At 48.7% G+C, this 12907-nt stretch overlaps 1 protein-coding gene across 1 annotated transcript in view; it reads left to right on the top strand.

The window, feature by feature from the left end:
- The window catches only part of CNTNAP2 (contactin associated protein 2), a 1301514-nt gene that overhangs the window by 892359 nt on the left and 396248 nt on the right, over nt 1-12907 (top strand). The window lies entirely within an intron of this gene.

Genomic DNA, 12907 nt, shown 5'->3' with positions numbered 1-12907 from the left:
CTTGTTATAAGACGATAGTTCATTTTACCAGTAGCATCCGAGGCCTTATTACATAGCAGAATTGTGACAATGGCCCGCATTTTCTCTTACTCTGGTGTCAGGAGAGACCAGGTGCACAGGGACTCAGTGGCAGCTGTTAACCATTAGGTGTCTGGTCGCCTCAGGAAGCCCTTCTCATGATAGGAAATGGCTTTTGTTATGGTTTTGGTTTTCCCAAAAGCAGTTTCAGAATCTCGGACTCGGCTGGAGGTAGTTGGCTTGGGAGGTTATCCTGAGCCCAGGTCAGGAGAAAATAATAAAAGGCACGTTGGTGAGTGTCGAGTGACTGCTGTCGTGGGCTGGGGACCAGTCCCCCTGGAGGGGTGGGAGGGGTGTTTTACTCTCTGCTCTGTCCCCCACTAGTTCAGGGTGGACTCTGAGCACATTCGCTTGCACACGTCCCGGGGCACTTCCCGGCTGAGCAGGTCTTTGGAGGGGCAGGTGCGTGAGGTGGGAAGCTGCCCTTGAACTTGAAATAGGCGCAGCCGCAGCTGAGCTCAGAGCTGTGCTGAGGAGATAAAGGAAAAATAGTTAGGTTTCCTCACATGGAGGCATCATGGCCACGAGCAAGCTGCACTCGTGGGGATGCTTTGGGTGCCAGGGACACAGTGTTCTTTGCTAAGGCCGCGTGGGCTTCCTGAGGATGCGGGTGGATCGGCCCAGGAAGGACCCGCAGCGCTGAGGGCTCACCCATGGCTGATGCCACTCCCTCAGTGTGCCGACTCCTGGCTCCCACGCTCTCCACACACAGTGTTCACGCTCATACACGTTCATGTCCACTCACACACACATCCACTCACACACGTATTTGCTCACACACATAGTCACACATCTGCTCTCACACACACACACGCACACACACACACACACACAAATAGACCAGCTTTTTTATTTTCTTGTTTGTCTTACGTGTTACTGGGCTAGTCAAGGGAAGACTGACTGGTGTCTTTTACTGACAATTTATATTCCTGGTGAAGGGACTCAAGTGACCCCCTGGATGGGAGTAGCTAGAAGACAGTGAGTGTCAACCCCCACGCGTGGGCGGGCACTGGAGAGTTAAGCTCCTATGCAGACCCCCACAGCGCCAACCCCAACAGACCAGGATTCCGCCAACCACCAAGGGGGCGGGCAGGGATAGCTTCTGCGCTGCTTTGAGGACACGCACTGGATGAGCCCAGAGCATCCTGTGGAACACAGTCACCATCTGGGAGCTGCTAGAACAGAGCTGGGTCATGGGTCTGACACTGCTTCTTAGGACAGGAGGTGGGGCACCGTGCCAGAAGCTATGCCAACCTTGAAATGGGAAGAACTGTGTCCACGTAGAATCGAACAGTGCAGGACAATGTGTGTGTCAGTGTCTCCTACATATGCTGTGGAGATTTGATAGACTGAGTTTAATGGAGGCGCTGTATCGTGAAAATAATACTGGAGGACTTGGATTGTTTTTTTATTGATTGATTTTAGAGAGAGATAGAGAGAGATGGATTTGTTGTTCCACTTCCTTATGGATCATTGATTGACTTCTGCATGTGCCCTGACTGGGGATCGAACCCGCAACCTTGGCATATAGTCTAACTAACTAAGCTATCTGGCCACAGCTCGGATTGTTTTTATACCTGTGGCTCTCGAGGAAAAGTTCAGTTTCTCCTTCACAATGCAAATAAAAACTAGCACATCTCTGTGACTGTTTCCGTATGTTCTGGTGGTCCATTTTGGCTTTTCAAAGTGAACTTCACCACAGTGACGCAGAACCCTTCCTCCCGGCCCCCAATGCCCGTTCACTTATTCGTTCATATCCATGTATTACCGTATTACAGGCTCTGTGCCACACACGGCCAGTGGGCAGCTGAGACCAGACAGGAGGCCTCTGCCCCCGGGACATGCTCATGAGGCCACACCATGGCACTGTGGCTTTTTCAGAGCACTGGTCCCATCCCAGCCTGTGCCCTGAGCAGGGTGGCGTTGCTATTACATCCAGCACTTATGGGGATGTTACCAGCGTCTTCCAAAATAAAGGCCAGGGAATCAAATGAGTCAGGTTTAATAAAAACAAAAACAAAGCGTAACTGTATATTTTTCACGTGTTAGGGCTACCGGTTCCCATAAAATAAAAACTTGATGCGTAGGCAATTTTATTATTACCGATTTCAAAGAGACATGAATTTACCTGCTTTCTACGGAGCATGAAATGGTGTGTGCTGTATAAAAATGTTTTTTCTGACTATTTTCATAATGTGCCATTATGTTGCTGAACACGGAAAAAATATTCCATTCGCTAGGAAATTGCAGGACTCACCCGCTGGTGATAAGTTCCCTGTCTGATAAGAGTGTAGCCATTTCCCTTCCAATAAATGTTAACCTACTTATTCGAGCGAGCGCCAGAATGGCACTCAGAACAGCCAGTGGATTATTCATGGTAATGGGATGCTGGTGACAGAGCTGGTGATGACAGTGATAGTATTTAACATTTTGTTGTTGTCAGTCCTCACCTGAGGATGTTTTTTAGAGACAGTGGAAGGGAGGAAGGGGGGAGAGAGAGAGAAACATCGATGTGAGAGAGACACATCGATTGGTTGCCTCTCGCAAGCACCCGAGCGGGGCCGGGAATCGATCCTGCAACCCAGATACGTGCCCTTCATTGGGATCAAAGCCATGACCCTCCTGTGTGTGGCCCAACGCCCTCGCCACTGAGCCACACCAGCCGTTGCGGTACTCAACTTTTGTATTTTGGGCTAGAATTCCTGAAGCAGTTTCTACTAAACTGCCTCATTTGTTTCTCATAAGGACTCTGGGAGACTGAAAGTTACCACTCATATTTTACTGATGAGGATACTTCGGGCCAAAGGGTTCAAGTGAAGCGTCCAGGACCCCACACAGGCAGTGACGACAAAGCCATCCCTAGAGCCTGCTTGGTTTGGGGATAGTGCTTTGTCTTGCTCTGATCTTAAAAAATTAAATGAATGAAAAGTCGCCATAAAGATTTTCATTCTCATTGTAAGCTCGCGATAACCATGTTCTTTCATCTCTGTGCCCCTAAATTCTAAAATGTTACTGAAGGTCATGAGGAAAGTGTATGACCTGATTAGTTTTATATCTGTGCCCTCTTTCAAAAAAAAAAAATTCTATTGAATTTATTGGGGGTGACATTGGTTAATACAATTTTAAAGGTGAAAAAGGTGAAGGGATTGAGCAAAGAAATAAAAAGCCCCATAGACAAACAACAGTGTGATGATTACAGGAGGAAAGGGGGGGGCAGGCAGAGGAGGGTCGAGGGAGGTGAGTGGCGCCCCCTTTCTGACTGAAGCCCTGGGGTCAGTTCTTCCCAGACCGACTTCCATGAACTTACTGAAAATGAGAAAGAGAAATGAGCTGAAGTTCAAAACAGAGGCTCATTGTACACATTTTCAGTGATGCCAGAAAAAGGTAAAAGTAAAATATTTGTAAATTTGAATGAAATCTTTTGAAGCCTGCTAGAAAGGAGATAACATTTATAAGCTTCGTACTTAAAGGAATACGCTTTATTTTGGTTTTTAATCACACACTCTTCACACACACACCCCCCCCGTGGTACCAGGTGCATGTCGGAGGCACCACTGACCGGGCGGTAGCTCTAGTGATTGTCACGGGCGCCTTGGCTTCAGCTGCACCGGCGGGAGCAGTTAGCGTGTGCGGCGGACACAGCCGTGCAGGAAGCGTATTAACCCCAGTTTAACTGATATTAGGGTTAGTATATATTAGAATATGTATATTATATGATACTGTATTGTGATATGTTATATGTGTAATAGATGATATTTTAGTATGACTGTACAGTTATATTATAGCTCGAATTCTACCCTTTCCTTCCTCCCTACCGTGACTGACAGAGCAAGAGCTGGAGGTTCAGAGACCTGAAAGGCACAGCTAATCGCTTAGCCGGCTATATGGTGATTTAAAAAGAGACCAGCCCCGCCCTGACTTTCTAGCTTATAGAATTATACAGCTTCATCAACATGGAGCCAACCTGGATTTTAGGCATCGTGTGGGCAGTAGTCCTTAATGTGGGTGACTTTGACCACCCAGGACAACATCTGGAGATGTTTGTGATTGTCACATTGCGGGGAGGGGTGCTGGCATCTAGTGGGTGGGGGCCAGTGATGCTGATAGACAACCTCCCGGGCATATGACAGCTCACAACAAAGAGTTATCCACCCCAAAATGTCAGTGGTGCCGAGGTTGAGAAACCCTGGGATAAGCCTATAAGACTCCATAATAATGGGAATTTTTATTTAAATCAGTTGGCATGGTGCCATTTAGAATTGTATATTTTAAGAGGATACACTCAGTTTCATCTGGCCCGAGCCTCTGCAGGGCACAGAGTAAGCACCCTTTCCAAGAACAGGCGAGGGCAGTCATACCATTCTGGATGCCAAAGGGATGTTCAGACCGATGGTTCTGTGAAGTGACTGACATCTCTGACGGTTCCCAAGAAAATGACCCAAACGTGAGTCTTTCACAGATAGGCCAAACCGATGGATTTCACAAAAATTAAACCTTTGTTTCAAAGATAAGACGTTTAACGTGCAGACAGGTCGATTCCTGGTGGAGAGAGCCTGGGAATGAAAATATCAAAGAGCAGTGAGAATGTCCTCTGACAGTCACAGCCAAGGGGACGGGCACTTGTGATCCGCATTTTGTCCCTCAGCCCTGGTAGCCTGGTCCTGAAATATGAGCACCCCCTTTTGGTTCCTTCTGCTGCTTTCTTTCCCTCACACTGGAGTAGATTTGCCAAGATTTCAGACACACAGACTATGAATGCAATATCCCCTCAGTCGCATAAATTCAAGGGGCACCGGCAGACATGGACAGAAGTCTCAGTGGGCACAGCAAGCCTGGTGCTCCCCAAGCCCTCCCTGCCCGGCCCACCTCTCAGCACCCTGACCCAACACGCGGTGTGTAGTAAATACCCGGGGGTGGGTAAATACTGAACTACAGCTCAGTGAGGGTCTGATGACCCTGGGTGCCCAGTGTCTGTGTTAAAATCAGCTGGTTAAAAGTAGAATTAAAAAGTCACAGTGGACCCCGGCCGGCCTGGCTCAGTGGTTGAGCATCGACGCATGAGCCAGGAGATCACGGTTCGATGCCCAGTTGGGGCACAGGCCCAGTTGTGGGCTCGATCCCCAGTAGGGGGCATGCAGGAGGCAGCCGATCAGTGACTCTCTCACTGATGTCTCTCTCTCTCTCCCCCCCCTCCCTTCCTCTCTCTGAAATCAATAAAAGCATGTATTTTTTAAAAAGTCACAGTGGAAAAATGGTTAGAGCTGGAAAATAGAGTTGGACGTAGGCTTCTCTGTCCAGGGAATGGCTGACCTTCTGTATGTCCCCACCGCCTCGGGTCTCTGCTTTCTCACCTGTCACACGAGGAGCTGGACAGGGTAGCCAGGTAGACAGATTCCTCTGGTGTTTCTCTTCTACCATTTCCAAAGGGAAGACTAAATCCAAACTGCCTGGAATCCAAGGTAACTGCTGTGAAATTTTCATTCTCTTTCTTTGTTACTCTTGCTTGTGGGTAAAGGGGTTATACTTCCCCTAAAGTTCTCATCTTGTGAGTTGTAACAGAGGTAAATATACTGAAATATTTAAATGTCTTCTGTTCCTTTGTGTCCCTGTGCGGGACTTTCTCCCCGTTTGGCCTGGAGCATCCACCTGTGTGTGGGGAGGGGGAGAGGAAGACTGAGAGGATTACAGTCAGAATGCAGATAGTAGGACTAATTTAATATCGTTCACCCTGTGTCAGCAAAAGTATAGGCTTCTCAGTCTCCGCCAGTAAAAGGCTTAAGGATAGGCCTTCCCCCCAAATTTTTTTCTAAATTCCTTTATCTTCTCATTTAATATATCAAGTGACAGCCCAGGTAGCCTTGATCATAGCATTTCAAATATAAGCAGACAGGAGGAGGGCAGTCCACAGGCTCATCTCAGTGGGGAGGAGGCAGGTCTCCGCGAAGCTGAGCATTTATGCGATTCCAGCTGGGCTGCCCGAGAAAACTTTTTAAATTATGACGTTTTACTGACTTTACAGATTAGACTAAAATTTCATGCTTCTTTCCTTCTTTACAAGCTAATCCTTCTTTGAGACTTCTTTCCAGTTTATTCTTCCTTGACGTAAATTCATGTGCGTTTTCGTTCCTCGACTCATGGGGCAGGTGCTCACTGGGCGTCCTCGGGGCTCTGCTCCGAGACTGCAGCAGGAAGTCAGCGCAGGTGCTGGCCGCCCTGGGACCTGCTGTCCCCTGGGAGAGGGAGAGGACTTCCCAGAGTCTCACCGCACCAGGAGGGAAGCCGGCGGGAGGCCGCCTCCTCTGCTCTCCTCCAGGGCTGTGCTCAGCCCCTCTCTCTGATTCCCCAACTTCTCTGCGTAGCCAGAGGCCCCAGCTACTCCCGGGCCCACCCGCTCCCCTTTCCCACCTCCCGCTGCCCACTGCTCCCTCCCAGGCCTCGAATCGGGCCTCCCGAGGTCTCCCCTCCGCCAGCCTCGTCCTCTGGAAGGTCCCGTTTGCACACCAGTTCTCTGCCCACGCACCCAGGAACGCGCACTCTTCCCTGTCTCTCAGTTTCTGCCCTTTATTAAGACCCAGCGCGTTCCGTTCACGCCTGTTACCCTGAAACCCAGCCCACGGAGAAGCCCTCCTGCTCCTCTCCCAGCCACACGCAGGCCGGCCGGGGGCCCAGGACCCCCGGGCTCGCAGGGGCCTCGCTGGCCTTCCAGCCCAGCCTGGGTACCCTCAGGTGCTTACACTCTACTAGTGTTTTTCAGATGAGTCCGTTTTTAAAAATGGGTAAATACATGTAAATATGCATGGCTACAGGGTGGGCCAAGAGTAGGTTTACAGCCCTGAGTATGCAGCTTATCCTTGTATTATAATTTATTAATGATTGCATTGTTTTCCATATGAACAACTGTAAACCTACTTTTGCCCCACCCTGTAGATGTCTATGTGCATTTAGATAAGATATTCTGACAGTGATGAATTACATTATTATTTATCTTTTATTTTTATTTTTAATCCTCACCCGAGGATATGTTTTTAATGATTTTAGAGAGAGAGGAAGGAGGGCAGAGATTGAGAAACATGGATTTGTTTCCTCCTGTACGCGCCCAGGTTGGGAGCGAACCCGCACCTGGGCATGTGCCCTGACGGGAATCCAGCCAGCAGCCTTTTGGAGCACAGGACGACGCTCCAACCAGCTGAGCCACGCAGCCAGGGCTAAATTACTTTGATTATTCTATTAACCATTCGCAAGCAAAGAGCTTTGAATAAGTATTTCTGCTCTCAGCTCTTACGAAATCGTAAAACAAATTTAAAAATTAAATACAAACCCAATGACAAAACGCATCAATTGCAAATGATCAGTATTCATTTATGGCGACATATGTTTCACCAAAACAAAGTTTCTGTTCTTGATGTAAATGTGGTGCTGACTGCTACCAAACATGTCTCTGGAAGGCGCCACAATGTGACTTTATTATTAAGGCCACCTCTGCCATTTTTCAAGATGAATCTTTAACTGTTGCAATATCTTTGCACTAAAGGGATCTCTGATGCAAGCACAGTGCAGGTGCTTCTTAATTACAGGATGGTGAGCTAGACCAGGGGGGTCTTTAATCAATTAAAACAAAAATTAGAAACTGGACATTTTCACAGACACGTCTGCACCTGGTACAGTGCGTCTTCTCTTTGCCAGGGGCCCGGAGACCCATCTCACTTGGCTTTGGACCACCTTAGGGATTATGCTTTGACTCTGTGAGTGGATCCTGTGCACAACTGGTGGACAGAAAAGACTATTTTTTTAACATTTCTTCCCTTTTCCTCACAGTACCTGACACTACATTATTTCTTCTGATTCAAATTTCAAGTAGTTCATTCACAGACCATTTATAAATCTCCCAGGAGAGTGTTAGTGATTATTTTTTGATCCTGACTTTCTCTGGACAAATATTTACATGAGCCCATAAGACCTTTCAGCAGACAACTCCTCAAAGTGATGAAAGTCACATTTAAGGCAGAAGAGGGAACATCCAAATGAAGGCGGCCTAAAGGCCGAGCAGTGGGGAAGCTGAATGAGGTGTGGTGGTTGGCCAGCGAAGATTTCCTCGGTGCGGGCAATGACTTGAAGGGCGCAGCTTTTCCAGACTAGTTACAACTGTCTCCTGCAGGGATGGCAGTGGTGGCAGTAAGTCAGTAAAAGGAATTGCCTCCCTGTCGTTGAAATTTTCATAGCTAACGAGAATTCTTAATCCAGCCCGATCGTCTCATCCTGCTCTCTAACTCCCCCCAGTACCCCTCATTACTCTCGGGCTAAGTCAGTCTGGAAGGGAAAGCGCCAGTTCTTTGAAAACTGGCCCCTGATTGATTCTTGTCTCAACTCCTCCCACTTACTGGCCTTGAACTCTGGACCCCTTCAGGACCCTGCCCTCCCCCGGGCTTCCCACTCTGGTGCATCCTGTTGTTTGCTTTTACAGCCCTTTCTGTGCCCTGTCCCAGGTGCCTCCACCTTACCCTTCAGAAAGCAAACAGGAGTCAAGGAAGGTGGTGCCAACCTACAGGTCAGCTTGGTTTGGTTTCGTTTTTCAAACAGCCAATGTAAATAAGCCGGCCTGTGTAAATAACTCATAGCACAGCAAGAGCAATTTTATTTCCGTGGGAACAAGAAGTGCAGTTAGAATTTGCACAATAGTAGCAAGACACCCCGAGTCATCATGTGATAAGGAGTCAGAGTTTATGAAAAGGGAAACCAGCAAGTGGGTGAAACAGAGCTCCCGGGATCACTTGGTGAGGGTACCACGTTGTCAGAGCCTCCCCCGGTGATGGATGTGGGCGATTATAAAGCCCGAGTCAGCAAGAAATGGCAATTATAGTTAATGCAGTATGATTAAGGAAGCGGAAAACTTAATGTGCAGTAACTTTTAGAATGATTTTCCCTGCAAGTGTTTAAAATAAAATGAGTTTTAGTGCTTAAAGGAAGGAAAATAGTTCATCAGTTCATTTATGTTAGGGCTTGTATGGTAGAGAGGCAATGTGGCCACAGATAGGAGACCCAAGCACTGGTCCAGTAATTGAATCTAAATGAATGAGTGGCTTTAGGTGAGTCAGACATATGACATATTCGTCTCTGAGGGCTGGGATAGTACCGTGGCTAAGAACAGAGGCCACGGACTCAGATTCAACCCCAGCTTCATGGCTTGTGGCCTACGTAGTTATTTTGATCTCTCTGAGCCTCAGTCTCCTCATTTGTAAAATGAAAAGCCAAATACAGACCTCACAGGATTACAATGAAAATCGGATAGCACATTGCAGGCAGCACACTCAGCCAAGAATATGACACGTCGTAAGAGCTCAAATAGCTGTTATTGTTACAATTATCGTAATTATTTACAATGAGGGAGCCAGATTCAGTGATGCCGAGGTCTTCTCAAGCTCTAAAATTCTGCAGTTCCGTGAGCAGTTCATTTCCATAGGACGTCAGGTAAATGAGGTTTCACTGTACGTATATTGGGCAAGAAATCAATGAGTCCAATTTTCAGTTGTTCACGGTAAGGTAAGCTGAGCAGAGCATGAATTATTCACTGCTTTGGTTACACTCAATATATTCCTATTTCATCTTGGACTGTGCGTAGAGCCTTTAAAAAGAATATTTTCCGTCTTTGTCATATTGTGCTTAACGATTAAAACGAGTGTGGCCTTTCGGTGTTTGCCAAGGGAAGAGAAATGGAACAAGGCTAGATGCTGTCTATGTGGCATCTCACCTGATCACTAGCTTTTTAGATGAAATCTTCCAGCAACTGATTGGGTAATAGGAAACTAAGGCAGGAAAATACATTTTCAGCCCAGAGAATGGACATGCCTGTACCCTGTACCCAGAGCCAGCGTCACACCTCCTCCTCCCAACGCTTTTCACGATTTCAGGTAACTCTGGTCCATGTGTGCCCTGAAATCCTACGAGTGAAAAGATGTCTACGAAGTGATTTTCCCACAGAAATCTTAATTTTGAAAACGGCCTTACCAAGAAGTGATGTCTCATTAGAACTCCTTGGGCATGGTGACGACAGCCCAGCACTAGGATCGCCTAATTATCTCAACTCATTTATCATTGAAAAGTGCTTCCCCGCCCACCACACACTTCGTCATTTAAAGTAAATGGGTATCTCTTTTCCTTCTTCCTTCCTTCCTTAATGATGAACTCGCTCAGTGGGACATTTGAACTGCTCGAAAGTAAATGGCACCCCCAAGAGCAGACGGGACGGCAGGAGCTTGGCCAGCGGGGGAAACGTCGCCTGCGAAGGTAGAGCACCTGTTGGAATCCAGGTGTCCCCTCACTGACCAGCTGTGCGACTTGGATAAATGACAGAACCTTTCTGAGCCTTCCTTCCTTCATTCGTAAACGGGGGGTAACCAGAGGGAATTCACTCTGGAGATCATAGGGCTGCAGTTCCAGGGCCCCTCCCCTGTACAGGGTACACTCACGTGCTCACGTGTTCATGTAACAGGTGCAGAGAGAAGAGATCTTACCTGCAACAAGCCAAGACCGCCCTCTCTGTTCACTCGGGCTTTCCCCCAGCCCGTATCGGGCTGCTTTGGAGCAGCCGGAGACTTTGTGGTGTCTGGGGGAGGGGAGGGCCAATTGGGGGTACAGTACATTTGGGTTGAGCGACTTATTTAATGTGGCTGGCCTGCGATCGTTTCTGTATATTAAGTTATTGCTGGTGTCCTGGTCTAGGAATGACTTCCTCGCATACACCCACTGCCCGTCTGCATACTGACATTTTCATTCGATTTGCCTTTTTTCTTCTTAAAGAGAGCCTCCAAAATGTGTTAACGTCAGGCCCCAGAAAACCTGGGTTTGCCTCTGGGGACGATGACACCTTCATGCCACTGGTACCGGGATGACTGCGGCAGGTTTCTCCCGGGGCCCTCGACCGTGAGGGCGGAGGTGGGCAGGACGCTCCCTCGGCTGGGCTGCCGAAGGGGACCAAGGGCAGCGTGCACACATGTGCTCTTCTCCCCTCGTCGCCCAGGATAGAGATCGGGCCCCTGAACAGAGGAGATGGAGCCAGTGAAAACGAGAGAGGAAACCCAGGAAATAATTATGCTAAGCTATCAGAGGCCTGGCCGGAGCGGCACAGCACTGGGAAGGGGCGGGGAGGGGCCCCGCTCTCCCCTGCAGACGCCGCCTCAGGTGTTAACGCTCAGCTTAAAGCCAACTCGCAGAGAAGGCTCCCGACTGTCCCCGGCCAGCCTACCCAGTCCCTTATCTCAGGTCTCCGGCACTTTCTCCATGTGTCTTTGTAACAGTCAGCGAATTAAAGATCATTTTATCTCCCAACATGTCTGCCCCACATATTAGATGGCAAATTCTGCCCGTTTTTTATTTCTAGTACAAAGCACAGCACTAAATCTGTGATCACATTAGCAGATATCAACACGTAAATTAATTCATCGGCAGTGGGGAAGGAAAAAGACTTGCTTGGTGCAGAGCTGGAGAGAGGGGGGAGCACAGGCCCAGCCCGTCCTGAGCCAGCGCTCTTGTCTCATCGCGGAAACAGTGAAACAGCGCGAAGGCCAGAGATGGGCGTGGGGCCGGCAGGTGGGGAAGAGACAGCACAGGCGACGCTGTGGGACCTGAGAAGTGCCAGGGCCCGCCCCGCGCTCCACCGCGAGGCCCTGAGTGGGAGGCGGCGGCCGCAGCACGCGTGTGGTTTCGCGGGGCTTTCCCGCCCAGTAACCTCCTATAGCTTGAAAGCACTGAGGAAGCGAATCCGAGTAGAGCTCGCGCAGGTCGGGTCGTGAGGTGCAGGGCGATCGCACGGCGGGGGGAGCGGAGGTCAGAGGAGACCAAGAAGGGACGCTGACGCCACGAAGGGACGTGGCAGCCACGACCCACGAAGGCGCGGAAGTGTAGCTTCGCGACTGTCCTTGCCCAAGTTGCTGTTTTGTTTACTGTAGAAGCTTGGAGTGGATGTAAGGACTGGAGGGACGTGGAGAGTAAAGCAAAAGGCAGGGCGGGTGGGAATGCAGGGGGCAGTGTAAAGGAAATAATGTGTATAGATTTCCCTCCGATTTCAAAATGTTTTGTTTTGTTTTGTTTTGAAGGACTGACTTGTCATGTAAGAGAACTGTGAGCTAGGGTTTATATATATATATATATATATATATATATATATATTTACACACACACACATATACATACATGTATGTATACACATACACACATATACATGCATACATACATATATATGTGTGTGTGTGTGTGTATATATATATATATATGAAATCAAAACTTTCCCCCCAAAATTACCTGTTTCCCTTGAGCCTGGGCGGGTGAAAGCGCCCCGTAGAGGACGGTAGCAAAGCATCGCAGCAGACGCTGCGCTCGCGGGCGGACCGCGACGGCGCCTTCGCGCAGAGTGGCCGCGTTTGACCCGCGCTCCGCCGCGTCCATCTGCTGCGCGCCCGCAGTGAGACAGCAGCTCCCCGGGGAATGCGTGCGGCCAGGGCATGTATTCAAGCTGAGAAATAGTTATCCAAAGAAACGGGAAACATGTGAGGTTAATATCCCAGTGTTAATGAGGACCTAGTTATTAGGACGCTTACACATGTCCTAATTAAAAATAATTGCACGGTCCTCGAACAGGGAGCTTTCACAGGGGCAGGTCTCAAGGCCACTCCCGCCTCCCTGGGCCCCAGCTCGGCTGTCACTCAGGAGTTACCCGAAGGGAAATAAAGAGATGCTGAGGAAGCTAGTTTCTACCACCAAATGCTCTAGAGCCTGCTTGAGATCAGAAAGCCATGGTTTCCAATGAGAAATATAGAAATGAGCACAAGTAGGTTAA

This window comes from Miniopterus natalensis, chromosome 10 (genome assembly GCF_054644295.1).
Source record: "Miniopterus natalensis isolate mMinNat1 chromosome 10, mMinNat1.hap1, whole genome shotgun sequence".
NCBI classification, from domain to species: domain Eukaryota; kingdom Metazoa; phylum Chordata; class Mammalia; order Chiroptera; family Miniopteridae; genus Miniopterus; species Miniopterus natalensis.
The sequence above is the reverse complement of the archived record's forward strand: the minus strand, read 5'-3'. Positions and strand labels throughout refer to the sequence as shown.